Source organism: Lonchura striata, chromosome 12, assembly GCF_050655825.1.
Source record: "Lonchura striata isolate lonStrDom1 chromosome 12, ASM5065582v1, whole genome shotgun sequence".
In the NCBI taxonomy this organism is placed as follows: domain Eukaryota; kingdom Metazoa; phylum Chordata; class Aves; order Passeriformes; family Estrildidae; genus Lonchura; species Lonchura striata.
Genome location: NC_140714.1, coordinates 6,594,140 through 6,621,910, shown reverse-complemented (window position 1 = coordinate 6,621,910; position 27,771 = coordinate 6,594,140). Strand labels below are relative to the sequence as shown.

At 43.0% G+C, this 27,771-nt stretch overlaps 1 long non-coding RNA gene across 5 annotated transcripts in view; it reads right to left on the bottom strand.

Moving 5' to 3' along the window:
* The window catches only part of LOC110482230 (uncharacterized), a 177,546-nt gene that overhangs the window by 78,483 nt on the left and 71,292 nt on the right, over positions 1–27,771 (bottom strand). For all 5 annotated transcript variants that reach the window (XR_014958051.1, XR_014958053.1, XR_014958052.1 and 2 more), the window contains 6 exons: positions 17,657–27,282; positions 16,691–16,809; positions 14,137–15,358; positions 11,990–12,251; positions 11,584–11,671; positions 10,713–10,837 (listed from right to left, as the gene is read on the bottom strand). This is a non-coding gene — a long non-coding RNA (uncharacterized LOC110482230). The remainder of the gene's footprint in view (positions 1–10,712; positions 10,838–11,583; positions 11,672–11,989; positions 12,252–14,136; positions 15,359–16,690; positions 16,810–17,656; positions 27,283–27,771) is intronic.

Genomic DNA, 27,771 nt, shown 5'->3' with positions numbered 1-27,771 from the left:
TGCCTCAGACACAGAGGCAGGGTAATGCTGGAGGGGGATCTTCACACACTTTGGGAAAGGCTGTTATGATGAGCACCATCCAGAACACCTGGCAGAGAGAACATCCAGACTTTTGGCTGAAAGCTGGACTCACAGGGAGGGAGAGAAGGGAGGTCAGGACCTGTCCATCAGCATTCCAGCACAAGGAGGCAGAAGTGCAAGACAACCTGTTTGAATTAGGATGTTAGCTGGACTGGGATAGATGGGAATTGTTGCTGCAGAGAAAACCAACATCCACTGGTCTGAATTGTGCAATACTGTGAGGATCTCCATTGCTGGGACTGTCTGAAGCCTGCTCTTAGGCTTCTTGCTGTCAGATTCTACTTGAAAACTGTTTCTTTCTCACTTTGTGGATGCAGCATCTGTCTGCTGGGAGAGGAGGGATACGCATAATTAAGTGCAATAGTGTTCTCATGATGCAATGCAGACTCATCTAATATTTCCCAGGTACCCCCATCTCAAACAACTTGGCAGGAATTTACCAGCTGTGAGGCTGGGATTTAAGAACAGCAGTAAACTTGTGTGGTCCTGCAGAAGTGCTCCTGATGCACAGTGCTCTGATCCTGCCCTTGGGAACAGCTGTGCAAGTCCACACTTATGGCTGGGCTGGTATTTTGAAGGGAAGCCTTGGTTTAGTTTATGTGTTTTTCCTCCTTTTCCCTTAAGACAGCCTTCACTTTAAACCCAAGATCTCTACATTTAGCACAGGGGGACAGTGCTGTCAAGCCACTGCAAAGTGGCTACTTTGTGTAGTATTCAAGAGACTCAGTGTAGGAGACTAAAAGACCCCCATAAGTAATCCCTATGGAAAGTGTGGAGGAGTGCAGTAAATTATGTCAAAATGCAGGAGGGCCATTTAAGAGCAGCTGGCTGGTTTGTTGGTTGTAGTTGTGCTGGAATGAAGAGAAATTGAACTGTCACCAGGGCTATGGGACAAGGGATGTGGCTCCTGAGTATGCTCAGGGACCAAGAAGAGTCAATTGCGTGATTTCCATCTCTCCCCGCTCTGACATTTCCCCTCTGCCACAAGCACATTGGGCAGGATAAGCTCACTTTTTTAGCAAATGCTTGGTAGATGAATGTCAGCTGTTTGTCACACTTATTTTTGCCTTTTAGCTGGACCTCCCCAAAGCATTTTTGACTTTTGGCAAAGGGACTTGAGATACGTATTTATTTATTTATATAAGTAAAAGTACAAGCCAGAAATTCCCTCATGATTGCTCATTCCAGACTAAGTTCTTGCTACCACTGCTCCTGGCTCAGCCTTGGCAGGTGGTTCAATAAATTGATAATATGCTGCACAACCCAATAAGGAACTTTATCAATCGAAACAAGCCCTCAACAGGAATGTTCAGTCACTCTTCTCTAGTGGAATCAGCCTAAATGTAACGCTTTCATCTCAAGATAATCTTAGTCTGCAGATTTGGATCTGTTCTCATTGCTCCAGGGCTATTTATATCTTCATACCTTGAGGGTTTACTAATTAGCAGTTTTCTTCCACACCCTTTGATATCACTGAAGTAATCTCAGTGTAAGGGACTGCTTTCTCATGCTATCTCTGAGGAGTAGAGAACAGCTGGAACCATTCAAAGCATGAGAGTTGGAGCAGTTCCCCAGGAGCAGTGATTGAAAGATGGCAACAGCGTTTGCTTACGCAAGTGCAGTGCCCTGACTGCTTCAGGATGGCTGTGGTGGCAGGATTTGAGAGAAATTCACTCTCAGCTCAGTCCAGGGTCAGTAGAGAGCAGAGTGATAGTCTGCTCTACCTCTTAATAATTTTTGTTCCCCCCTTGCCCACCTTCCCATTTGCCTTGTCTTGTTCAGCGTGTGGGGTCTTGCACGGGCAGAGGGCTCAGCACAAAGGGGGCAAAGTGACAACAAAACCAGGACCTGGGTATGAGAGTCTCATGAGGAGCCTGGAAAAGCAGCTGAGAGCCTGCATGGAATTACTCAGTGATTCCCACTGTACAAACCCTCTGATTCACAGTTTCTCACACAGGACAGCTGGGATTACATGCCTGAGAGATAGATTTTCAACTGCTGAAGTATCTTTTCAGGTAGTTTCTAATAAAATGGTCAGTGTTTATTTGAAACATAATTACTTGCATCTTTTTTCCACATTACTGCTCTGCAATATGAGCTACTTTAAAGGCTTGTCATTTACTTCACAAACTTATTCTGCAAAGTTCAACATTTGAGACGGGAAAAACTTTTTTGTCTGTTAAAAATGCACTTCAGACCAGAGTGACCCTGATGTGATCCAATGGCAGCTCCTACTCAAAAGATGAGTCCTCATAGGAAAATTGGTGATTTCCAGCAGCCCTTTTGATACTTGCCATTAATTTCCTGCTCTCACTTGCCTGGTCTCATGGCAGCCTCCTGCCATTTGCTCCTTTGTGATCCTGTTCCAGCTATTCCTTTTGTTGCTGGTCTTTTGCTCCCCTTCAGCACCATTTTAGAGAGGTAATAAAACTCTTGTGCTGAAAGAAAGAACCAGATACAAATGGCTGTGTGAGTCTATTTGTGTCTATAACATGAAACCAGGGAAAAGGCTGTCCTGGGTCTGGTTTCCAGCTGCAGCATAAATTCATCAGTGAATGTGTCACAAGCACAGGGAAGAAAGCAGAAAGGTACCAGCAGACACTGCAGGACATCCACCAGCATAGTCTCTTAATCCTCCAGAAGTATGAAAGATGGAGGCTTTCACCCCAGACTAGGTGAACTGTCATTTCCTGTGTTGGTGGGGAGTCCCTGCAGAAGGGAAGCAGGGAGACAGTGTCAGAGCAGGAGCATTAAACACCTGCTTATGTGCCTGAGCTCCTCCTCAGCTCAGGAGGCACTGGGGCACTTTGGAGCAGTGTCCTGGCTCACACGCTGGGCTTGCTGCCCCTCACCTGGCTCACAGCCAGCATCACTGGGACATCACCCTGCTGGGTATCACTTCCTTCAGGCAGCTATTAATTGAATAATATTATCCATAACAATAACACCAGGCCAGGCTAGATGGAGCTTTGACCTACTTGGTTTAGTGGAAGGTGTCCCTTCCCAAGGAAGGGGGGAGGTGGAACAAGATGATCTTTAGGTACCTTCCAACACAAGTTGTTCTATGATCCTCTTTCAGGCACTCAGGGAGAGGCATTAATTAATGAATATAGAACAAACTTTCTTTTTCCAAGCTTGATGCATCTAGCATCTACCTAACTCAGCCCTATCTCAGGATTTCCTTCACCAGACAGCAATTTTCAAAGGGAAAGCTGGCACAGGTGGCTTCTCAGAACAAATGAAAAGACATAGCAATAATCGTTTTTTCTTTTTTCCTTTGAATGTTTTGCATGCCAGGCTGTGTTAAGCACAAAGCAGATGACATGCTAAGATTGTTTTGGCTGACGCAGGAGTCCATCTCTGTTCTGGAGGAAAGAGATGACAGCAACATGTGTGAGACAGCCTGGCTGAACTGCAGCCTTAATGTGAGATGTTCACATCTCAGTAGGCTCCAAGATAAATGGCCTTTATCTTGTCTTCCATATGGGTTTGCTTTCCATGTAGTAAGTGAATAATAACATTGGCTGAAAGAGAGCAGCTATCAGACTGCACCAAGCTGAGAAATCAGGGAAGAGGAGAGAAAAATTTGGAAGGCAGGGAGAAACCCTCCATGGAGGATCCTGATGGAGTATGACAAGATGAAAATGGTACAGCAGCAATGAGCAGCTCAGGAGCCTGAAGAGAGCCTGCCCACAGCTGGGGTGAAAGAGAGTTAATCTGGATGAGAAGGGAACATCTCCCTGGCATTGTTCACTCTCTCAGCTGGGTTTGGACCAAACCACTCGCTGGTCAGTTTGCTTCAGGCCAAGCACATACTTAAGCATGTAGGTGGTTCAGAGTCTTGGAGGGAAGATTTCCTGTCAAAACTGACATCAGCAGGAGTTTTGCTGAGGATATCATTGAAACTGTGCACTCTGTGATGCTCTAGAGAAGAGGCAGGAGCAACACTGGCTGTACTTCAACATGGTGATTACATCACTAACTTTCACAGAGTAAGTTAGGAGCTGCAAACACAGTCCTTCATCCCAGCAATCATTTATACCATAAAGTATTAGTTGTCAAGGTTAAAGAGATATGAAATACGTATTAAAAGCCAAAGTAAATGTACTCAATGAGATGGCAGACCCACGCTTCTTTGGTTTTATAAGTCAATTTAGCCCAGGTCTATTAAGAACTCTTCCTGGTGAAAGAGTGAGGGTATTTTCTCTGCTACAATCATATCAGCCTGTACTCTGGGTTAATGGAGATAAGTACTCCTGCCAGATTTTGTTCTTCCCCTGCATGTGATCTAATGCCAGACGGTTCTGAATGGGCATTAAATCCCTCATGTGCATGACCTCCCCAAGGTTTTTATCATTAGAACTTTAAAATAATTCAAGGAAAGCTTTCCCTAAGCCTGATCATAAACCTCCTAATGAGGAGCTGTAGTCACAAAGAAAATCCTTTTTTTAATTCCCATTTGGTGTTTTTTTCCTCCTTTATGACAAACAAGCAAGAATTCAAAGATGCCTTAAAACTGTTTTAGTAGAAAACACATAAAAATGAGCATTCAGGTGAACAGTTCAGGCCCCCAACAGGGTTCAGAGATGTAGAAACTGAACAGCCATCTTCAGCCTCTAGTGCTTGGGCCAGTAACATCTCAAATGAGAAGTTCAAATGGGACCTTACCTCACAGAAGTACAAGGGCTTAATGAACACTCTGTTCACACTAATTGGAGTTATGCAAGTGCAGCTGAATTCCTAGAGATTTTCCTAGGAGTTTTCTGTCCTTCATTTGCACAGCATGGAGGATGTATTTTAATGATTTTACTTTTGGTTTTCTACTTGCTGTATACTGCACTGCACCAAGCCTATTTTGCTGCATGTTGCTTGAGCAAACAAGAGAAAATAGTTCATATCCTCATGGGTTTTCTGTACTTCTCATTAGTGAATCATCCAAAACTAACAAAAGTATTCCTGCAGCTAAATCACACGTTGTGAGAACAGGGAGGGGTGAGAAATAATACAAATAAAATAAAAAAGTTCCAGAAACTTTGGGGTGTCCAAACTGTCCAAAAATCTTTACAAGGGCCTTTATGCTGTACATGTAAGACTCAGCTCTCATTAATACCTATTTCAGCTGGGAATATGCAACATCAGCAAAAAACCCCAATCCCTGGCCAAAACCACAGAAGCAATCATCCTGAAAGAGTTTAGTTTGGGTAACTGAGGAAACTGAACCCAGTTCATTGGGAGGGCACTCAAATGCATGAGACCTTAATCATGGGATCATCTTGCCTTGCCCTGAAGTCCCACACTCAACTCCCATCATCTAGGAAGATGAATCTGAAAGACAACATGCTACTTCCAAGATCTGACACTAGAGCAGAGCCACCCAGCATGGCAGGAGACCATTTATTTAGAAATAAATAAACAAAATATGAATAAAAATACAAAGCCTGCCTCAACACCCGGAAGTACCCTGTCATGTCACCAAGGATGGCATCACTGTGCCATGGTTTCCCCAAACCAGAGCCACTCTTGCCCACTTCTCATGCAGCCACACAGCCAGTGCATGTGCAGGCACCTGCTCTATATTCTGTCAGAGATGCAGGTGGCTCTGGAATGGGAGAAGCAGGAATCCTTTGCCAGAGCTCAGAGCTGAGCCAGGAGCACTGAGCTCCAAAGAGACACTGGAGAAAACAACATCCTGATGGGTAGCAGCAGTTCATTAAATGTTTGAATGTAAGTCTGCCCCTTCTTCCCTGCAGCTCCAGATGTCCTGCCCTCATTGCAACCTCACCTCTTAGGTAAGTTTGTCCTCTTCACCCTAATTCCATTCTTGTTTTATATTCACTGTTTGTCCACATCCAGTCTCCAACCATCTCTCCTGTTTAATTCTCATTATATTTATCTCCACACCTTCTTTATCAGCCTTGTTAGCAGCTCATTACCTCCCAGCATCTCCCTGACTCCCATATTCTAACCAAAGCCCCTTTTACCTGGTTCTGGTCCACCCACCCACTCCTCACAACCCTTGTGCACACTGATCCCTTGGGCATCTCCACTGAGGCCAGCTTGATGTCAGTCATCCCCATCCCAAACTATCCTCTGACCTAGAAGAGGTGTTTGTCTGGACAACAAAATAGTTCATGTGGTGAAATTCTGGCAAAGACTTTGGGCCAAAGCCCTGCCTGAGTTTGGAAGGCATCAGAACTGGGAATGGAGTACAACCAAACTCAGAGATAGGTAGCTGCCCCCATCACCCCTTGGTGTAATTTTCCTCCCTGGCACCCTGGCCATGCCCCAGCAGCACCATTGTGGGCTGTGGAGGAGCAGCAAGGAAAAGGCAAAACTGAGTGTGGAAGGAATTAATGAAGCTGTGAGCCCTTCAGTGCAGCCAGTGAAACTCTGCCCAAGTGCAGTGTTTTACAGCTGCATGCAAGCTATTTATTATCCCAGGCCAAAAAGAAAAAAGAGTTGTTGGTTTCTGTCCATTCCTTAGATGCCATATCTTAAAAGAACAAAGGAGCAATGCTGCCACCAGGCCTCACCAGAGAGAGAAATGCTGGGGCTGGAGGACAGGGTACTTGTCCTGGGGAAGCCTAACACTGCCCTGGGGTGTGGGACACGGGCTGCAGCACCCCGGGATGGTCCATGTCCAGGGATGAGGAGCAGTTCTGGCACGGCATCCCGGCACTGCAGCAGCCCAAGAGCAAGGAGGGAGAGGGTTGGCTCTGCAGCACTTTCGAGACAAAGCAATTTTACTAAAAAAGGAACTTGGAGCACTTCAGTCCATCAAGCAGGAGGCTGTGCCAGCTCTGTCTCCATCCCACTCAGTGCCTGGCCAGGAGGAGGAGGAGGAGGAGGAGGAGGCAGGGGGAGGAAGATGGGACAGACACTGCTGTGTGCTGGGGCTCAGGGCCAGCCCAGCGAGCCCGAGGGTCTCAGCCAGGCCACAGAAGGGTGGGGAGGAGCAAACGGGGCTTTGGGGGCTGCTCTCACCAAGGAGCAGCAGGACACTGGTGGGGAATCTCACCCTCTGTTTTCCCCCTCCCAGTCCTGCTGCCCAGTGGCACTCGTATGTCCCCAGGCCATGAACCCACCCCTGCTGTGTCTGTGTCCCACCCATGCCCTGGGACACTCAGCAGGGACCCCTGCCCAGGGCTGCTGCACTCTCAAAAGCAGTTCTGGCTACATGGTGAATATCAACTTATTATAGCATTTCCCTTTATAGCTGTGCTGCAGACGGCCTTTTCAAATCACTGTAAAGCATTCTTGCTTTTTCTTTCCATCCCTCATGCAACTTGACAAGTTTTGTGGTTCTTTTCTTAATATGTGGGTTTATTTTATGTCACCAAGCACTAGCAAAGACAGAGAGGCTTTTAAGTCACAGTAATCTGAATTTTAGAAATAACAAGCTACAAAGATCTGTGATTAAATGTGGAGCACATAAGAGCAGGAAAAACAAGTACTCTGTGTTCTTTAAAAGATCATTTAGGTAACAGTGACATAACCTAAGCACCCAGTTGCAGTCCAATTTAATCAGCAAATATGTCTCTGGAGCACAACCATCTAACACAGGAAAAGAAACAGAAGTACAGTCACCACCAGTAGGAGAAATTAATGCATTCCACTTACACAAAGATTAATTATTATGAATCAATCAAAAAACACATTTGCCCTACGTGGGAGTACATGGACTTCTATTCATCAACATCTAAAGACAGAAGACAATTTTGTTCACCCAAAACAAGCACTACAAAATGACAACTACCTTTTTTAGTCTGCAGCATTTTGATCAAAAGTAGTTGCCCAAAAGTAGGACAGGCAGAATATCTGCTAGAAGCAATGTGTGTAGGTGCAGAGGACTCTGCTAATTCCAGTATGATTTTTCATGTAAGAGTTTCCTGTCAGTGCTGATTTTTTGATATAATTTGTATCATAAGTTTACCAAATTAAATTTATATTTGCTTCTAATTTTGTCCAGTTTAAGGGCCTCAACTATAACCTCAATGGCATCTCAAAGGGTCATAAATCAGATTAAAAGTTACCACAGTTGAACGTTTTCAAGAAAAATGAACATGGTGGTTTCAGGAAGGGCAGGAATAGGCATCATATTAAGGTCTCCCTTTGCATAGGAGTTCTATTAAAAATACTTCAGAAGGATGATGGTGGGACAAGTATGTCTGAAACTGGGTTATTAACAGCAGGCTTGACTCCCCTGCATCTCTTACATTTCATTTTCCCTTTGTCTCTGGGCAGTCCTGGCATGTCCTTGTGACAGAGCTCTAAGAGAGAATTGCTCTGGGTAAGACACTGTGCAAGAGCAAGAACACAGTGGAAATAAAATTAATTTGTCATTTATAAGAGAAAAGAAAAAGTGCAAAATTAAAGGACAGCAGGAAGCAACTATGTTACCAACTGGAGAATATTATTTTTTTTTATTAGATTTATGTGTATGGAAAGCTTATTCTATGAAACATTCCCCAAACCATCACTCCATATTCGTGTCTTAGCATTCTTGGTGGGATAGGGAATGAGAAACTTGTTTTCTTTTACTTTGCAGGGCCAGGGTGAGGCACAAAGCAAATATCAGATGATCCTGATGAGTCCCTTCCAACTCAGTATATTTCATGATTTCTGTGATAATTAATCAGCACAACCCCAAATGCTGAGGTTGACTTCGCAGCCAACTTTATCTGAGAGAGTAAGAGATGGACTTCCAGGTAAAGCATTCTTCTTTTTTAAATATTCTTTTTCTCCAGTGTTAGAGAAGGCTCAGACCTCACCCAGCCCAAGCAGTGCTGATGGGCAGTGCTTCCACTGACACTTTTTCAATTTCAAAGTGATGTTCTGCCCTAACATACTTTGTTTGACACCAATAAATCAGGGCAGCTCTTTTAACCATACCCGAGACTGAACCAGGCTGATTTTTTTAAAGGTTAAAAAATTTGGTGACTTTTCAAAAAACTTTTTTTCCTTTTTCGTGGCACAGTCCAGCACTCCCTGTTCCTGGCAGCAGCTCAGAAATGCTCTGAGACATGCATCTTTTTATGTCAGTTTTGACCCAAATGAAATCAAGAAACCTTGGAAATCTCACAGGAGATGGATTTTTGTGAGTTTTCCAATTTAAAGAGGTGGAGATAAACCAAGATAAGTGTGTGAGAAAAGATCTGCAGCATGTGGAAGGTTCATCTATAACTAGATATGTCTGCCTTTATTTTTATGGCCTTACACTTTTCTAGAGAGATGCCTACAGGCACTTGATTAACACTGGAGTAGTTATGTAAATGAATGAATGGGACAATAGATGTAGTAGAAGAAAGACTTCATTCTTAACTCTGACAAATGCTTGCTTTCCAAAGGAGAGATTGTTTTAATTGGCCAGCTAGCTGCTTAGAATGGGTTAGAAAGGACAGGGAGAGGACCTTCAAAAGCCAAGCAATTCTGAGACTTTTCCCAAGCAACAGCAATGATAAAAGAAAAAGCTTGTTTCTGTTACTAATAATTTAAAAATGCTGCACTTTGTCATCAATCTCAATTTGCCATAATGAGCCTTGCAGAAGTTCAAAAGTTGCAGTGGGACAAAAAATGGGCTTAAGGGATGTTGGGCAATTCAGAAACGTGATTCCAGTTGCACCAGATAATGTCTGTTCTACCCTAAATAATATTTTACTATTATGCCTGTTGTGAAGACTGTATGCATGTATAATCACGTATATATTTCTAGATACACATTAATATAGAGAGTCCATGTGTCTGTGTGAATGTTCATATTAACAAATGTCAAAGGGAAGACTCCTTCAATAGATACAAAGGTTTAATTTCTTATCTAGTGCGTTCCATGTTTTACTTGGCCTAGTATTTACATGTTTAATTATCTAAGATTTCCCCTCTCCCAAGAAACACACTGGTTTGCCATGTTCAATAAAGCAATGAAACGCAGAATAAATCTTTCTAGTGGAATAACTACATGATACTAAACCCATGTTTTATCTTATCCCCACTATGTACTTCAGTGTACATGGTTCTTTAAGTGTATCCTTGTAGCAACCAGACTTGCCATAAATTAGTGAGATGATATTACAGCTGAATTTAATTTCAAAGTCTCTCAGCAAGTTGTTAAGCATTTGTAGTCTAGGTCACTGCTGAGGAAATTTGAAAACTGATATGATTTATGAATATTACTATATTAGTACAGTATAAAAGGCTATGGGGAACACAAGCACATAAACTTTTGTTTAATTTCATTCCAATAAAAATTTCATTTCTTATAGCAAAACAAACAAGTAAATCAATGTTGAATGATTCTGTTGTTTTATTACGTAACTTATAATTTGCCTTTATACATCCAAGCCAAGTAAAATCTGAGACCCTGCTCATTTTTTTGGAAACATGATTAGTTAACACTTAGAATTATTCTGCAGAGGTTGCTTCCTTGAATGGCATCCATAATGTGATGTAAGAGAAGAAAGTCTAAGAACAAAAGGCTTGGCTTTTCCCCCCCTATGTATAATTATCTTATCCCTATTATTAGCCAATTTTTCAATGTAAACCTATTTCTTCTGAAGTTTAATCAACTTTTCATGGGATAATTAATTTCCTAAAATTCCTATAACATCAGTATTCAATTTAAGAAATGCTGTTACCTTGAGACTTGATGCTGTACAAGTTCCATGGACACAGAACTCCTGTTCCTCATCATGTAGCCCATCCCCATAACTGGGGAACAGCCCCATCTGTGAGTCCCTCTCAGCTCATGGAATGGGAAATGCTGAATAGTGAGAAGACAAGGTTAAAAGACTCAAACTTTTGGCCATTTTTGCCAAATCACAAGCTAATCACAGCTTATATTAATCATCAGCTGAAGATTCAGCTCTCCTTTAAGACACTGCAGTTTGTGGGACTTGCACATGGAGGATCATGGTGACATTTTGGAGGATCTGGCTGCTGCTGTCTAAAGCATCAAGTCTGTTGGATTTTGCAATACCATGCAATGAAAATGTCCCTTACACTAGTGAAGGACTAACGTAAGCCAGTATAATTTCTAATTTATTGTAGAGGTATATACATTAGCCTCTCAGAAATATTGCAGACATTTCTCCATCACTGGGAGGCAGTAATCCCCAAGTTTAACTAGGTTTTCTCTTGGACATACTGCTTGGCCTTAGGTGGGTCACTTAATCTTTCTTCCTCTCTGTTTTGCTGTCTATAAACATATGATAATATTGGCTCACATCACCTGCTGAATAAGCCAATATTCAACACAAATAGCTGATGTGAGATTAATATTTCTAAAGTACTTTGTTGCTGAGAATTGCTGTCAGTCCAAAGTGTATGCTACTGTAATTATGGTATGCAACAGAAATCAGGCAGCTTGTGGCTTTCTTGAGCCAGCCTCCGTGTCTGCAACCTGACTTCACATGTAGATGTCCAATGGAAAAGAGATTTTAAAATAGAAGTGTCCTTGAATCTAGATAAGAAACTTTCAGCCAATGGAGAATGTCCATCAACACCCACCTGAGGATACAGGTTTTTCCAGTGAGTTTTATCTGATTCAATATCTTTGTGCACTCAAATCCACCATTCTGGCTGGAGGAAGGGACAGCTGTAAGAGAAGAGCTGAGGTAAGTCAGGGTAGAGTTTGAAAAGACCCCTCAGGGTTTTGATTCACAATGTCTGCCAAAGCCACACGCCTGATGATGGCCGAGCACGAGGGGACAGCAGTCCTGCCATCTCCACGTGTCTCTCACTCCATGCCCAAAGAGAAGATCCAACAAGCCACGCTGCTGCCCACTCACCAATGAATTGAAGTACACAACTACTCCCTTTGGCTGGAAATTCCCAGAGAAAGGATGACTGACCCATCCTTTTTCCATCCTCAGAGAAAATATCAGTTATATTTTCAGAGGTGAGCATCACGCACCTTGCGTCAAAGCCTTGTACAAATCGTAATGCATCTTCTGCCACACAGAGGAGGAACAAAGAGCTTTTCAGCATGCATAGGAGAGCTCAAAAATATTATTTTCTTTAAAACTGTGAAGTCATCAGAAAGGGCTGAAATTTTAGAATGAATGAGATTCCACTTATACTAAACAACTGCTGAGTTGAATCTTTTCCTTCTTTCTTCTGTGTCTCTTTGGCTCTAACTTGCTTCCTCCTGGAAAATGCTCTGAACATTTTGGGAACTGTAAGGGGCAAGAAACAACTATTCAGACACAGCTGGCCCAAGGCATTTCTGGAAAAATAAGTCACTCTATTCTCACTGTTGGGCAGTGGATTTTCCAGCAAAGTGTAACAGTGGGTAGGGCAGGCTTCCCCCCCGCCCCCCCCCTCCCCCCCAACTCCACATTTCCCCAGGGAATTCCTATAGATTTCTCAGCATCCACCCAAGCAATGTCATGGTGCAGCTGCACTGTGTTATACCAACCCAACATGTGTCCCCATGCCTGCAGATTTGTACACTTTTGAGGGGAGGACAGCATTACACAGATGCTTTGGCCAAAGCGTGGGTTGGTTTGTTTGCATGCTAGCTTCCTATAAAATGAAGAAAAAACCCCAAAGAAAACAACAGCCTGGAGAGAAAAAGTCCCAAAATTCGAGAAATTGTCAACTCCAAGAAATGTGGTGGGTGTAAAAGCCACAAATCAAGCTTTACATCCATATGCAGCATCTCTGTTTGCTCTGAACAATGCTCAATGGTGAGAGTGGGGAGCCCCGTGAGCACTGCCTCCCACTGCGGACATGCCTCCCATTCCTGGGGATAGCAAGCTCCCCTTCCCACAGACAACCCCAAAAAGCCTCTGTCTGTTCTCCACAGCACTGGGCAGGATTTTGCTTCCTCTTTGTAAAGGCCTTTCCAGCAGGATGGAAGTGGGTTTTGCTCCAGGAGCTGAGGGTACATCCCCAGCAGTGTGTCAGCAGGCAGCAGGGCAGGGCACTGGGTACAGAACTGCCTTTTGCACTGCTGTAATTGCTGGGGAGATGAGAAGCCACTGCCTCACTCCAGGTCCAGTTGAAGACTGGGTTTGGCTCATTAGTTTTAGCCCAGATCACACAATGTTCACAAGGGGTGAGACAATAATTCATCCTTGTTAACCTACAATAAGTCAGGAGAGGACAGAAAATGTTAGCTATGTGGCTAATATTTGCATATTGCCATTTATTAAAAACCATCACTGAAATGTGACTCAAAAGGAACTTAATTAGAGATTTTACAACCAACCCTTCTCCAAAATTTGAATAACATGGATTTAAAAAAAATATTTTGGCAAATGTACAAAATGAAATGATCATGAAAAAAATACCAAATTTATTTATCATGAACATCCTCATCTCTGTGAGATCTCTATAGCAGCTGAAGGTATTACAGAGACTATAATGCACAGAGTGCTTTAGGGTGAGAATGTGCTTTTGAATAGGCTATAATTCATTTAAAACACAAAATGAGTTTTAATGCATGCAGTCAAAGCATTAGAAACTCTTTTAAAATAAAGGCTTTGTATATATTGGGTTATTCAATAGATGTAAGACCTCACTTATTCAGTGAGTGGAAATAAAAATTACTATATAAAACAACTTTTACTGTGTCCTTTGCTGCTTTGGAAGCTATTCTAGATGCTGTTACATCTTGCAGAGATTATAACTTTGTATTAGGACTTAAAATCTTCACTCCTTCCAAAAGATATTACACAACTCACTTGCACCATGATATTTGGGAAAACTAAATGCATGCCCACCTTCATGACTTCCTCAGAGAGGTGGCCTTGCAAGTCCACATAAATCTTTCAGCTGAGATTTGAGCACTGAGAAGGAGCTACTGAATTGCTGGCAATGTGAGATAGCATGAACTAATATGAACTGCATGCAAAATTTTGCTTTGTCCGGAATTGCCACTTGGGGTGAACTTGTAGTAACAGGCTCGTCAGAGACCTGCCAGGGGAGTCTCTCTGGCAGGCTGTGAGCTGCAGCTGGAGCTGCCTTTCCTGCAGTTTGCTCTGAGTTTAGGACATGCTTGTGCAGCTCTGCTATAATCTTTTAGCTGGAGAGGAGACAGAGAGGAACCCAACAGACCTGAAGCAGACGAATCTCAGGATAATCCCAGTGCAAACTCAAGCCTTGGGTGAAACTGCAAAAGTGAAAAGTTTATTGAGGCTCAGACTGGGTCTAAGGCCATCTCGTCTGGGCTGAGGAAGCTGTGGACCCAGGAGAGATGAAAGAATGCAGTTTGCTTGTTTTAATGACTGCCTGGGATGCCAGTAGCCAGAAAGGCATCCCCACCCCTAGATGAGAAGACCCACCCCCATCATGGAGCCACACACAGGGAGCTCAGTTCCCACCAGGCATAAGCTCAGCCCATCCCTCCATCATTGCCTACTTGACCACTAGCACAGCAGTGAGGCAAGTTTCACAGGGAGAAATAACACCTTAAACCTTTTAAAAAACCAAAGAAAATCCCAAGAAGACAAGCTTCATCAGCTGCACCACTGGGTCCAACAAAGCACATCACTGTCCTCATGAACTCTGTCTCAGCAAAGACAATACTTGGGCTTGACTTGTCTTCTGCTCTCCCAAGTAAAGAAACTGTTGTTGCTCCCTTAAAAAAGCACTTCCCATTCACAGGAAGATTTCCCTGATATTTTGCCAAGAGTTGTATAACAAATGGCTGATGAAACAAATAACAAGAACAGACCAGAGAGAAGAGAGGAAATATCTAAAAAGAGGAAAAGGACAAATGAGTCTTCAGAGAATATGAGCTATAGAGGATGGGCTGAGTTTATGTCTGGTAGATTTTGCTTCATTTCCAGTAATTCATGCTCTGTACGCTTCTAGAAACAGATAGATGAAATATTTGCAAAACCCACACCACTGGGTCCAAGACAAGTTGTGAGAAAAAGAAAAGTTTTCTAAGTTTTGACAGTCAAAATAGATTTGTCACTAGGCCAACACATAGAATTTTTCCCTTCTAACTTGGGCTGAAATAAGCAAATAGGATAATTTCTTCTGTGCCTGGTTTCTCTGTCCAGTGGATTCGCTCCACCACTGCTGTCCCCACACTGGATGGTCCATGGAGCTCAGCCAGCACCTTTTGTCACAGTCTTTGTTTTCTTTCAGGTGTTAAATAGTGGTCAGTGCATGGACAGGACTATCCAAACCTCCAAAGACAAAGGCACCCAGCAGATACTCTGAAGGCATTCTGGTCAGGGTGTCTGAAGAAGGTGCCATCACTGCTGTCAAACACTGGGACAGGGACAGCCCTGCTGGCACATCGGTCCAGCCTTGACACTGGGGAGGACTTCAGAGGAGTTCAGAAGCAGAAAATCCAGGAGGAGTAAGGGGAAAAAACACAAATAGGAGACAAAAAGAAAATGCGAGAATTAAAAAACCCCTATGCTGTGTAAAGTTTGCATATGAATAATATTTAAATAATGCTCATTTATAGGCACATTATGATCAAGCAGTTCTTTTTATTAACAGCATCATCCTAGGACCACTTTGCACATCTGTGTTTTCCATTAACACCAAGTAGCAGCCTCTGGAGCACATGTTGTTCTTTGTGCATCTACCCTGTGACTGTGAACACCAAAACTGTTACATAGATATTAGGGAATAATTCCCTAGATAAGCTGTGCATGTATTCACAAGTAAAATATGCAGCCACACCAGTGTGCACACAGAAAACACTCAATTTCTAAGAGCAAAACAAGAGCTCAAGGCAGGTTAGTACTACAGAGACCAAGCTCTGAACTGGCTACAGCAATCCATCAGGACCTGTAGCTGCCAAAAGACAGTGTAACAACTTTTCAACATGACCACATCTTAATTTTTGTTGGGGCTGGTTTCACCAGCCTTCCTCAAGACTCTTGTCTGTGAATCCAGAATATAATTGGACAAGAACATGCTTATTCTGACCATTTAATGCATGGTTTAGGGAAATTCAGGTGTAACTAAGCCCCATAAACTATCACTACCTCCTTCTGAAAAGTCACCTAGCAAGCTAAAAATTGTATGAGTAGCAGACTTAATTCCTAATAAAGTTTTTGTGTGTTTCATTTTTGCAATATTGGTACAAAGGAAACTCTTACACAAACAAACAAACGTTTCAGGTGACAAATGCCAGCTGGAAATTTCAGGTTAGAAATGCCAGCCGATTACCAGCAGTTAGGTTCTAAAGCACAACCTGGTTGCAAAAACTAGAAATTTTATCATTCATATAAAAAGACATTAAAGCTCATTAAACCAGTTCACCACTGTATCAGCAATTCTCTATTTCTGTGCAGTGATATTTTTTCCTGGGATAACAGTATCCATAGCAATTTCATGGGCGGGGTTCACATCAAGGACATGTGCTGCTAGCTGGAAAATTGCATTTGATATCTGCTTTTCCTTATCTCTTTTCAGGTTTTCTTTTCTCTTAAATTTAAATACACTTTCATTAAAGAAATTATTTCCTTTCTTTGGGAGGCTGAATCAGAAGGCACTGAAATCAGTGAGAGCCTTTCCATTAATTTGGGAGAGCTTTACATTAGACTTTCAATTAGAAACAGTTAAATGTAGAGGCATAAAGAAACCAAAGATAAAGGAGAGGGGAGCAGGAGGTGGAAATGTTTCATGAACATTTACAAACCTCTAAGGTTTCATCTGGCTTTATGTTAAATTTAGGTCAAAGGTTTGGGTCAGCTTTTGTTCTCCTCAGCCCCCATTTGCTCTGATCTTCTGTTCCAGAGTGGGATCTTGACAGGTGCACTGTGAAAAGGGAAAAATCAATTTAAAAAGCTGGACTCAAGGCCTGCTAGAGGCAGAATGATGAGACATCTGCTTTGCAGTTTGTTTCGTGTCAGAGAGAACACAACTGGCTGAGATAAAGCAGCGCAGCACTGGGCTGAACACTGCAGACATCTCCAGGAAATGGCACGAGAGGGACACGTTGGAATTAGCGCTCCTGCTCGGCCTCTCCTGCCATCACCTCGGCGCTGACAAACCCTGGAGCTCTGGGGCTCTGCCAGACCCTGAGGTGTGAGAACCCCGGGCTTGGTCTGGGGTCTCATGTGGTGGGAAAAGTCTCTCCTCCCACCTGTGCTTCCAAAGGAAAACTCCTCAGGCTCTTGATGTTCGGTCTCAAGGCAGTTTATTGTGAGTTATCTAAAAGATTTTCTTCTCAGGCTGTGGCTGTTTGGTCAGCAGCTCAGGCAGAGGCACACACACACACCCTGACATCCTCTCTGACTGCTGTCTTCTTCTTCTCTCTCCCCACCCAGGGCTGCTGCTATCTTTTATATGATATATTATGTATTACATGTTTATAGTTTTCCCCCCAATACCCACTACCTATATTACAAAGTGCTTTTCTACTCTAAACCAATCTGTGAGTGCCAACATCACCAAAAACATGGAGGCAAGGAAAAAGAAGGAGGAAGAACAGGATCAGCCCACTTTCCTCCATCTTAGAACTTCTGACCCCCACGTACAAAGTAAAACCCCCCCTGTACAGGTGCTAAAACCCCCCTGTACAATACTAAAAAAAATTCCCCTCTGTTTTGTAACTACTTTTACAGCAGCAGTGGCTGTGTTTGCCACTTGTGAAACTACTCACTTGAGGACAGCATTTTGTTGACGAGTGGCAAAACACCAAATCTCCCACAGGGAGATGGATCACTCATCCTCCAAAGGTCACAGGACACCAGGGTAAAAATCATTGTCCCCAGCAGTCTTTGCCTGCCATTGACAAGAGAGGGTGAGGAACAAGAAGATTTTGGCACTTATGACACAGATCTATAAATAAGGCAACTCTATAAGGAGGGACAGTATTTTCAGGTTAATTTCTGTTGATATCATGTTTTCTTCTGTGTTTATGTGAAACAATATCATTTTCCATGGTTTTGAAATCAGCTCAGGACACAGTTGTTGTCTCACAACATTTTGGAAGCAGAATTTAGGAAACATTTTCAGCCATTGTCATGGTTTGACACTGGCACAATGCCAGTGCCCCTATGAAAATGTGATTCCTACCTGGAATGCTGTGAAGTGGAATTTAGAATAGAGCAAAGCAGGCCTAAGCTTGATAACAGGAAAAAAAACTTTATTAAACTACTACTACAAAAGAAAAGAGAAAATTAAAGAAGGGAAAAGAAAACACACAAAGATCTAAATGAAAACTTTGCAAAACATTCCTCCCCCCCACCACCCAACTCTAACAAACTACAGTGAGACACAATCTGAACTCCAATCAGGTTTCTATCCTTTAAGCAATTGATACTCAGTCTATCGAGGGAACAGAGTCTTTTCTGTGCCACAGACCCCCCAAGAAACACAGCTCTACATCTTGTGTTTCTATGTTACACATGGCACTGTCCGGAGAAAAAGTTTGCTATGGTGACCCTTCTCCTTTCTATGCACAGTGTTCTCACCATCAATGCATGGATGGTCACTGCCTTTAGGATTTTTCTTTTTAAAGATGCCCTGCCAAGAGGGGAGAAAACAACAGTTCAGTTTTTCATTGTTTGGGACCACAGTCCCCCCCATTTTCCCCTGGGGCCGAGGGCTCAAGAACAGAGATTTTCTTCTCTTCTCATTCCTTTCCAGGGCAAGGGGGTGCCACCACAAACCCCCCAACCTTTTCTTTGTTCACTCCACTTTTGTCTTTTTCCCAGCTGAAGCAGGTCTTTTGACTCACTGGCATCCTCCCAAAACACAGTTTCTCTTGAAGGAGAAGATTGGTTCAGGTTGTGGCTAATACGGAAAAGTCCAGCTAAAAGCCACTCCTTGTCCCCCTCTCATCTAGAATTTCTCTTTCCAACATCCCATCCCAGGGTCCAAGGTGTCTTTCTTCCTCTCTTTTAAATTGAGGAGGGGAAAGGAAAATTCACAAAGCTTTCATTTTTCAAGGAAGGGTTAAAAGTCTGAACTCCCAGGATGGCTCGATGTCCAGACATCCAGCAACTCCCACACAGCTGGGCACTTTGGAGCTCCCCCCGCTCCTCCTTCCCTGCGGCTTTCTCTCTCCCTCTTGGGAGAGGAACTCTGGGGGGGGAAATGGAGACATCCCAGATTTCTTCCACCCTTCCATTTGCAGGGGCCAGCCCGGTTCTAGTCCTTTCACCACTCTTGGGGCTTTCGGCCTACCTTTCTCAGGCCATGGGCTTCCCCTCCCCCACCCAGCTCGTGGCTGGGCGGGGGAAGGTCTGCACTGCACGCTGACCAGAACCAAAGAGAGTGAGTTTTCCTGGGAATTCTGCTTTTAACCCCTCTGTGTTCTCAGAGGCGTGTCTACTTTTAATTGGTCAATATCTAAATTGACCTCTTCTTTCCGGGAAAAATTATTTTTCCGTGTCAAACCACGACATTTTACTTTTCGCTTCTGAGAATACAGACTACAAAAAAAATTATTATCAAAATTACATTCAATACATTTTACATAAAACAGCAACTTACATTAAATTTCTACCCTAATTTATCTTAAAACTCATCACATGCTTTGTTTTTATTTTTCTTGATTTCATTTCACAGCATTCACCTTATCACAATTTTATTTTATTTTATTTGATTTTATTTTATTGATTTCCCGGTCAGGGAACCAAATGTTATGGTTTGACACTGGCACAATGCCAGTGCCCCTATGAAAATGTGATTCCTACCTGGAATGCTGTGAAGTGGAATTTAGAATAGAGCAAAGCAGGCCTAAGCTTGATAACAGGAAAAAAAACTTTATTAAACTACTACTACAAAAGAAAAGAGAAAATTAAAGAAGGGAAAAGAAAACACACAAAGATCTAAATGAAAACTTTGCAAAACATTCCTCCCCCCCACCACCCAACTCTAACAAACTACAGTGAGACACAATCTGAACTCCAATCAGGTTTCTATCCTTTAAGCAATTGATACTCAGTCTATCGAGGGAACAGAGTCTTTTCTGTGCCACAGACCCCCCAAGAAACACAGCTCTACATCTTGTGTTTCTATGTTACACATGGCACTGTCCGGAGAAAAAGTTTGCTATGGTGACCCTTCTCCTTTCTATGCACAGTGTTCTCACCATCAATGCATGGATGGTCACTGCCTTTAGGATTTTTCTTTTTAAAGATGCCCTGCCAAGAGGGGAGAAAACAACAGTTCAGTTTTTCATTGTTTGGGACCACAGTCCCCCCCATTTTCCCCTGGGGCCGAGGGCTCAAGAACAGAGATTTTCTTCTCTTCTCATTCCTTTCCAGGGCAAGGGGGTGCCACCACAAACCCCCCAACCTTTTCTTTGTTCACTCCACTTTTGTCTTTTTCCCAGCTGAAGCAGGTCTTTTGACTCACTGGCATCCTCCCAAAACACAGTTTCTCTTGAAGGAGAAGATTGGTTCAGGTTGTGGCTAATACGGAAAAGTCCAGCTAAAAGCCACTCCTTGTCCCCCTCTCATCTAGAATTTCTCTTTCCAACATCCCATCCCAGGGTCCAAGGTGTCTTTCTTCCTCTCTTTTAAATTGAGGAGGGGAAAGGAAAATTCACAAAGCTTTCATTTTTCAAGGAAGGGTTAAAAGTCTGAACTCCCAGGATGGCTCGATGTCCAGACATCCAGCAACTCCCACACAGCTGGGCACTTTGGAGCTCCCCCCGCTCCTCCTTCCCTGCGGCTTTCTCTCTCCCTCTTGGGAGAGGAACTCTGGGGGGGGAAATGGAGACATCCCAGATTTCTTCCACCCTTCCATTTGCAGGGGCCAGCCCGGTTCTAGTCCTTTCACCACTCTTGGGGCTTTCGGCCTACCTTTCTCAGGCCATGGGCTTCCCCTCCCCCACCCAGCTCGTGGCTGGGCGGGGGAAGGTCTGCACTGCACGCTGACCAGAACCAAAGAGAGTGAGTTTTCCTGGGAATTCTGCTTTTAACCCCTCTGTGTTCTCAGAGGCGTGTCTACTTTTAATTGGTCAATATCTAAATTGACCTCTTCTTTCCGGGAAAAATTATTTTTCCGTGTCAAACCACGACAGCCATGAATATTTGAAGATAATTATATTGAAATCAGTTCCAAATATGAGATTATTTTTCTTCTTGAGGGAATTGTGCTGTAACACTTAAATCCTTTATATTAATTTTTTCCCTTTCTGAATTGAATTCAGACATACTGTGGATTTATGTTATTACTTTTCATCAATAGCAAGTACTTTCCATTCTAGCAGGCTCTCAGTGGTGTCTGCACTGAACAACAGAAAATACCTATTCCTTGGAGGAGTTTTCTCTTGATATTTTTTTAATTTCTATTCTATGTTTTTAATTATCAGTATTCTCTAGTGTTTCATCTTCCACAGAAACTTCCAATATTTTTAGGACATCTTTTCAGACACCCTAATTGTTTCCTTGTGGAGACTGAACTGGATCCATGGGATGGTCAGCCTTAAATACCTGACACCTTTTCCTCTTGTTTTCTCCCATGGGCTGATTTATATCAGGTTGGCTGAAGTATTGCTCTAACAGAGGGACTGGATGCTGTATGATACACACATCCAAGCAGTCCCACTGTAATCAATTAGTAAGATGAAATAATTTCAAAGGAAACATTTCATTTGTCCCATGTAAATAACATTTTCATTACTCATTTCAACTGGCCAAACAGCAAAACCAAAGTTTTTTTCTTAATAAAAAGAGAATGATCTTAAAGTAAACACCACAAATAGAAAAGTTGCTGGAAATTTCCTTTGTGGGAAGGGATGCAATAGAATGGGAGTTTTATCCTTGGGTCACCAATACCTAGGGTCAACCAGGGGACTATCTTTGAAAAAATTAACTCTCCCGAGAAAAATAACACATTATTCCTTCTGCCTGACTCTAAAGAAGAAAAAACTGTAATTTTACCCACCAAATCCCATCTGATCCCTGTTCATGCCTGGGAAGATGCATTTCTTTCGGAGTGAGCCATTGCTGTCACATCCTCCCATCAGCTGAACCCTGGGAGGTTTCTCTCTGTTGTGCTGCCAGGATGCTCCTTACATCCCTTCTGGAGACACACTGGACAGGTCTCAGCACACTCAGCAAGAGACTTTCAGTTTCATTTGCACAGAGCACTCCTTTTCCATTACAGGAAATCAGGGAATGAGAACTCAGCCCTCCCTTTGGCTGGGAATCACAATTCTTGGGCATTCTGTAGACACTGATGTTTAGGGTACACTCAAAAGACCCCAGCGCATCCTCAAAACAATTCCTGAGCTTGCTTAGATTTAAAAAACATAATGTCACTGCTGTTGATATCATTTGGGTTCAGATTTATGAAAAAAATTATATATTTTGATTAAATAAGCACACACCTGTACACATACTCACACTTCAGAGGATTGGGAGAATTAGATGTAAATGGCTGTTGATGAAACTCAAACACTGTGTGCTGGTGCTGGAATTCAGAGCCAGCTTTCTGGGATTAGGTGTCCCTGACTAACCTCAGCTGTTAGAAATTATTGTGGAGCTTGCCCCTGGCAGGTGAGGGGTCGCTGTGAGAAGGAGAACAAAAGCTTTTCTTCTTTCTTCTGCCTCTGCCTCACCCCTCTGCAGTATTGGGCAAATGTGGTTTTAATTCAGAAATACAAATATCATCTTCAAAGTCACTCTGAGAAGGGAGGGTGGGGGAAAGGGAGAGGAAAAAAAAACCCCAACCAAACAATTGGATTGCAATTTGTCAAGATTTTTTTACTCCAAAGTTGAACTAGAAAGTCTTAACAGCTGACTGATGAGCCAGTGGGGGAGGAAGAGAGACTAGGAGTGCTGGAGTTAACCTGCAGTGCACTTGAAATGCAATGAACTTTCTTGCTGTTCCAAACAGCATCTAATATTTTGCTTTCTTCAAGGCCAGCCCTTTTCTGATGTAAATAATCCTGTGATCCCATGTCACCAGGAGTCTAGGGAAAACAGCTCCACCTTATGTGCTGTTCTTGGAGTGTTTGGAGCAAGGCAAAACTGTCACCAAAAGCTGTTTGGGAGCATTAAGTAGCAAGGAAACATTTCTCCCCCACCTTAGGCTTTTGGAAGTCTCCAGGCTGGGAGGTATTTTTGTTTCAGGTTGTGACAGCAATGGCTGCAGCTCTGACAGCAGATGTGAATAATGGAAAAGGGTTCTGAACACGAGAAGTCACTCTGAGCGCTCGCTGAACTTCCTTGATGTGCGTGACATTGACAAAGCACACCCCAAGGGTTTCTGGAGCACACGGAGTTTGCCTGTTCCACGTGCTGGTTTTATGAACAGCAATCAAGCTGTAAACATGTAGGCAGCTGAAACACATGTAGGCAGCGTGTGTGGTGGGTGGCTTCCCATGCTGTCCATGGGTGGGAAGCACAGAACCGTGGCCAGGGCAGCAGAAACAACGTTTTGCCATCAGAGGAGAGGACTCCTGCTCCCTGGCAGGGCTCATGCTGGGTGGTCTGGATGGTGGTGGTTCTACATCATCATGTTGTCTGATTGTATAACACACACAGCACCTGGAAGCAGCTTTTGGGATGCACAGAAGCTCAACCAGATACATCTCACAGGAGCTGACGTGTGAGCTGGATACACTCCTCACCAGTGTAAGAAAGGAAAGCCTTCATTTCCAAGCACAGGCTGGAGAGCAGGGTCACAGCTCAGCAGACTGTCAGCCCAAGCCCCTCTTCCTTTGTCTGTGAGGCAGTGGCCCATCAATCAGATACACATTTCACAGAGCTGCATTAGTGAATCAGCAGCACTGAGAATCCTGTTTCCCCCTCCCACATCCCCATCCTTCAGAAGGCAAAGTCTGTTTCTACAGGGACTGAAAGCAGGATTAATCCCTCTCTGATTTCCTCCTCTAACTCCTTCTCCCTGACACCCCATTCCATCTTTCATCCTATCTGGGCTATTTAGTCTAGAGCAGGGAAGGCAGAGAGGAGACTTGATAACAGCCTTCAATTATACAAATGGCTGATGCAAAGAGGAAGGCAATAAATTTTTATCCATATCCACAGGAAAGCACAAAAAAAGTAATGGGTTTAAATGCAACAAGGGAGACCTGAGTTCAGAACTAGAATAACTTCCCTGCTGCAGGGGTCACTGGGCACTGGAGGGGATTGCCTGGGCAGGCTGGGGGATCTCCACGCCTGACAGGGTTAAAAAAACACTTCAGACAAACGAGTCAGGAGTGGTTTGTGTGGGGGTGGATGAGGTGACCTGTTCAGGTCCTTTCTAGCCCTGTTTTCTTCTATACCATGGTGGTAACTACTCCAGCCTCCCTCCTTGGCACACAACCACGGCAAAACTCCACTCCTCTGTTTTTTGGTACAAGTTGGCAATCTTGTGGCAGCAACACAATTGGGTCAAGGATCTGATGAAGTCAGAAGACAGGATGATCCCTCGGCACACAACAGGCATAACTGTAAGGTCCTGCAGCACCCAATTATTCTGCCTAATTCTAAATAATTTAATTTTCTCTTAAACAGTCAGCAAGAGAAACTCAAACTCCTAAGAGCTCATCAGCTGTGCAGAGGACAAGAGATCACACTCACAAACACACACTGATTCCAAAGCAGTGGCACCTCAGCAGCCTCCCCACAAGAAAGACAAAAAAATTTACTTTGCCCTGTACAAGATTACCAAATACCTTGGAGTGTGCTCATGTTGGCAACTGGTAGAGCCTCATCCTGCACAGCCCTTGCAAAAAGGAGCATTCCTGGAGATGCTCTGCTCAGAAATGCACTTCTCACCAAATTGCACTGAAAATGGGATGGATCCTGTGTTTACATAAGCATATCCTTAAGTGCATTGCTGGACTGGGGCCTTACCCAGCTATATTCCAGGCTCCTGGAGGTCAGTAGGGATTGATTAGCTTCTCTGCATGACCTGGGCATTGAGAGCCTACATGTGTCAGAATGAGGATATTTTCCAACATATAATTTTTCTCACTGAGTTTTAGATATCCTAGGCAGAAAAGATGGCCAATAACAACAAAGTCAGAAGGCAGTCTCTCCTCCTGAAAGAGAGGTGTGAGTGAACCCTAACAGATGTCATTTGTATCATTACTGCTGATGAAGTTAGCAGCCTTTAGCAAGGAGACATGATCAATAGCTACTTGAGAAGATACAGCTGCAGATATCCAAATGGATGTGAACAAGGAAGAGAGGTGTAAAAGGCAATAGCTGAATATTTAAACCAGATGAAAGTTGTAAGGTAGGTTATTGACCTTGAAAGAACCAGATAAGTAAAAAAAGTAGAGAAGGGCAACAATGATTTATGTATTGCCCTGCACAAATATTAGAATGGCTTATTCAAGAGTGTAGTAAATTATGAACAAAGTAGAACTGTATTAGATTAATGACAGAGGAGTTTATATAGAAAGGCTGGCATCTTTGGAAAGTGGATAAGAGAAATTAATTTTATTTTAACTCTTTTCTTTTAATGATTGAACACTCCATTTTTTTTTTTTTTTTGCCATGCAGCTGTCTTACACTTTGTGATTATATATCTGTTTCCAGATCCTTTGTGACAACAGTAGAACTCAATGTATGGAAAGCAGCAGGACACCAGGAAGGTGCACCCATGGAGACAGAGATGATAAGTACTAAAAGCTTTATCAAAGATGATAAAAGCTAAAACAAGGACCTGTTTCTAACACTGTGGCAAGAGGTGGGGGTTTTGGAATTGACCAAGAGGTTCTCAGACCTTTATCGTGATTACTGTAGCGATGTCCAGAATCCTGAGTCTTGCATCATGCATGCTGATGTCCCTAAAAAAGGCAAAATATGACAACCACCTCCCACAGGCTTTAAATCAAGCAAAGTAGGGTAAAGTTTGGTGGAGCAGCAAGGGGCCACAACATGAAGTGATTCACATGTGGTTGCAAAGAAAGCTGGGCCAGGACCTCCACATTCCATTTCCCATCCGAATGCCTAATCTAGACTAAAGAAAAGAACATTTCTCTCTGCAAGGACAAACTTTTTAAACTGGCTTAAAGGATTCTGTTTAGGAAACAGAGAGAAATGAAAGAGAAAACAATTTCTATTTCTACTCCTTGTTCTTCTCATATGAAATGTGTTTAAAAAATTGTTTACCTAGAGTGAGTGCTTAATTAGATTCTAGTGAAGATTGTTTGATCCTGATGACCAATCCAATCTACCTGTATCTAAATGTCCCAGAGAGGTCACAAGTTATGTTAAATATAAAGTTAGAAAAAGTAGTATGTAGTTTTAATATCTTCCTTTATATAATATATTAATATATTTTAACATAGTTATAATAAAGAAATCATTCAACCTTCTAAATTGAGTCAGACATAATTTCTTCCCATTGGGTTCACCTACATTTACAACAGCAGGAGAAGTGGGTGCTGTGCTCTGCTGCATCCCTGAGACTGCACTTGATGAGATCAGTGGCTGAATTCTTACTCCATCCTCAGGGTCAGGCCAAGGGGCTGGCACTGTGCTGCTCATTATTCACCACCTGCCATGTACAGGTGACCTGAAAACCTGACCCACAGCCCAGTGAGCCCCCTTTGGATTCCTCTGTGCTCCAAATCGAGCCTCAAGAGAACAATTAGAATGAGCGAGCTCAAATAAAAATGAATTTTTGGGAGTGTATTTATCATCAGTTTTGTGTTCTGCCCTTTGCTCCCTGCAAAACCCCCAGCTCAGGTGTAATGCAGCTTAAGAAATTTCAGGGTAGGAGAGGATTGCATGTTAATGGACATAGACAAAAGAGCTGCTTACAGGGGGAAAAATAAAGATGGCTAAGAAATAATAACTATTTAACAGCATCACCACCCACAGAGAATAAATTTCACAGGTAAGATAGCGCGGATACAGCTATTATGGAAACATGAATCTTCAACTCCTTTATATTATTATATTTTCCCTTCCTGCTAAGGTTTGTTGGAAAAGTAGAATATGCTAATAAACCTCTCTGATTTGTCTCCCTTGAAGTTTTGTGTGAGTAAAGTAACACATTCTATTTGAACTTCATAATTCATATGTAATTATTTTTAGTTATGTTCAACCCTCAATGGGAGCTAATTAATTTAAGAAAATCTATAGTCTATTTGAATTACCTACTCTAGTTTCTTACTAGCATTAGCTTGAGCTTAATTGGCAGCTACAGTCTAAAAAAATCATCATTAAAACTTATCTCAATGCAGGTATAATCTGGACAAAGAGGTTTCCCCTGATGATCTCCTGCTTCTGTGTTGCTGAACACCTCATCCTGTGGCATTCAAGGCTGTGGTATCTGAAGGCTGGAGTATTTGGGTTCCTCCACCTGCAGGAATCAAGGGATAAATATTTATTTATTGGTCCACAACAGCTGGCATCCTGTGATGAGATAATGAGGCAGATGCAGGGAGGGAGTTCCTATGGGACTTGGGGTGAACAGTCTGAATTAGGCTGGAAAGGAGGAGGCTGGGATGGGGTCTGCTGCTCCTGCCAGCAGTGCCACTGGGCACAAACACTCCTTTGCCCCAGGAAAATGCCAAAAGGAGGCACAGGGAAAAGGAGAGCAGCTCCCTTGGCTCTGTCCTGCCTCCACTGCACCTTCACCAGCAGTGGCTGCCCAGCTTCACCCTCACACCTGTGAGCCTTTCCATGGCCTCATTTCCTCCCTCCTCCACATCCTCCCACAGAAATGGGTTTATTTGTTAAACAGAAAGACTGACTTCTTTTGCTGAAGTATTTTAAGATGGTCTGTGTCTGTACATGAAAACGGGGACTTATTTTCCTAAATAATCTACATTTTCTAAAGGTTAAAGGA